General features: G+C 59.1%; 3 non-coding genes across 3 annotated transcripts; all 3 read right to left on the reverse strand.

Annotated features, from left to right (window-relative positions):
- Positions 1–262: 262 nt before the first annotated feature.
- Positions 263–334, reverse strand: PHYSODRAFT_t1228. The gene has a single exon. It is a non-coding gene; the product is annotated as a tRNA-Thr (tRNA).
- A 713-nt stretch (positions 335–1,047) lies between these two features.
- Positions 1,048–1,119, reverse strand: PHYSODRAFT_t1227. The gene has a single exon. It is a non-coding gene; the product is annotated as a tRNA-Thr (tRNA).
- A 713-nt stretch (positions 1,120–1,832) lies between these two features.
- On the reverse strand, positions 1,833–1,904 carry PHYSODRAFT_t1226. Its single transcript has one exon. It is a non-coding gene; the product is annotated as a tRNA-Thr (tRNA).
- Between the last annotated feature and the right edge of the window lie 572 nt (positions 1,905–2,476).

Raw genomic sequence — 2,476 nt, forward strand, 5'->3', positions numbered from 1 at the left:
GGCTTTCAGGGTCACCGAGAACAAAGCGACAAAGCAAGAAGCGCGGTCGTCCACACAGACGGTTATTTGGACGCTGAGGCGGGTATGCTGTAGCCAGTGCTATGAGGAGGCAGTGGTGGCTGCGGCAATCCAGGTGCCGGCCCAAAATAAGCGGAGAGAAGGGAGACGTGGAGGCGAGCAAAACGAAGCAAAGACGGCGTGACGCACGCCTCGCTCACGAACGGCACCAGCACGCGCCATCGTGAAGCGATTGCAAGGAATTTGCCCCCAGGCAGGATTGAACTACCGACCTTCCGCTTACTAAGCGGGTGCTCTACCACTGAGCTATAGGGGCTCTTACAACCGAACGCAGCGACCACTTTTTCACCACCTTCCAAATCAACAACCAAACACCACACCACCAGAAACGCATCACACACACCTCCCACGCACCACAACACACCCTCTCACGCACTACCAGTCGCCGCCGACCACGCACCGCCGAGATACACCACCTCTCGCTGATCGACCCAGCTCAGGACACCCTCTCGCTGCGGTCGCAGACGCAGCCCACGAAGCGGTCTTTTCGCACAACGAACCGCCTCACACGCCCACCGCACACGTGTACTCCGCGATGCAACCGACGAACCAAACCGCAAACGGATCATACAGCTTTGGACAGTCACAGCAAACCCCAAGGAGACTGGGCATTTCGGTCATCCAGCCAAACAAGCGAACGTGAGCTGCGGGCCAATCGGGAATCGGACGGCCCGGAAGACCCAGCGGCTCGGTGCCGGAACGGAGCGGCTTTCAAGGATCACCGAGAACAAAGCGACAAAGCAAGAAGCGCGGTCGTCCACACAGACGGTTATTTGGACGCTGAGGCGGGTATGCTGTAGCCAGTGCTATGAGGAGGCAGTGGTGGCTGCGGCAATCCAGGTGCCGGCCCAAAATAAGCGGAGAGAAGGGAGACGTGGAGGCGAGCAAAACGAAGCAAAGACGGCGTGACGCACGCCTCGCTCACGAACGGCACCAGCACGCGCCATCGTGAAGCGATTGCAAGGAATTTGCCCCCAGGCAGGATTGAACTACCGACCTTCCGCTTACTAAGCGGGTGCTCTACCACTGAGCTATAGGGGCTCTTACAACCGAACGCAGCGACCACTTTTTCACCACCTTCCAAATCAACAACCAAACACCACACCACCAGAAACGCATCACACACACCTCCCACGCACCACAACACACCCTCTCACGCACTACCAGTCGCCGCCGACCACGCATCGCCGAGATACACCACCTCTCGCTGATCGACCCAGCTCAGGACACCCTCTCGCTGCGGTCGCAGACGCAGCCCACGAAGCGGTCTTTTCGCACAACGAACCGCCTCACACGCCCACCGCACACGTGCACTCCGCGATGCAACCGACGAACCAAACCGCAAACGGATCATACAGCTTTGGACAGTCAGAGCAAACCCCAAGGAGACTGGGCATTTCGGTCATCCAGCCAAACAAGCGAACGTGAGCTGCGGGCCAATCGGGAATCGGACGGCCCGGAAGACCCAGCGGCTCGGTGCCGGAACGGAGCGGCTTTCAAGGATCACCGAGAACAAAGCGACAAAGCAAGAAGCGCGGTCGTCCACACAGACGGTTATTTGGACGCTGAGGCGGGTATGCTGTAGCCAGTGCTATGAGGAGGCAGTGGTGGCTGCGGCAATCCAGGTGCCGGCCTAAGATAAGCGGAGAGAAGGGAGACGTGGAGGCGAGCAAAACGAAGCAAAGACGGCGTGACGCACGCCTCGCTCACGAACGGCACCAGCACGCGCCATCGTGAAGCGATTGCAAGGAATTTGCCCCCAGGCAGGATTGAACTACCGACCTTCCGCTTACTAAGCGGGTGCTCTACCACTGAGCTATAGGGGCTCTTACAACCGAACGCAGCGACCACTTTTTCACCACCTTCCAAATCAACAACCAAACACCACACCACCAGAAACGCATCACACACACCTCCCACGCACCACAACACACCCTCTCACGCACTACCAGTCGCCGCCGACCACGCACCGCCGAGATACACCACCTCTCGCTGATCGACCCAGCTCAGGACACCCTCTCGCTGCGGTCGCAGACGCAGCCCACGAAGCGGTCTTTTCGCACAACGAACCGCCTCACACGCCCACCGCACACGTGTACTCCGCGATGCAACCGACGAACCAAACCGCAAACGGATCATACAGCTTTGGACAGTCAGAGCAAACCCCAAGGAGACTGGGCATTTCGGTCATCCAGCCAAACAAGCGAACGTGAGCTGCGGGCCAATCGGGAATCGGACGGCCCGGAAGACCCAGCGGCTCGGTGCCGGAACGGAGCGGCTTTCAAGGATCACCGAGAACAAAGCGACAAAGCAAGAAGCGCGGTCGTCCACACAGACGGTTATTTGGACGCTGAGGCGGGTATGCTGTAGCCAGTGCTATGAGGAGGCAGTGGTGGCT

The sequence above is a fragment of the Phytophthora sojae genome (genome assembly GCF_000149755.1).
Source record: "Phytophthora sojae unplaced genomic scaffold PHYSOscaffold_6, whole genome shotgun sequence".
In the NCBI taxonomy this organism is placed as follows: Eukaryota; Oomycota; class Peronosporomycetes; order Peronosporales; family Peronosporaceae; genus Phytophthora; species Phytophthora sojae.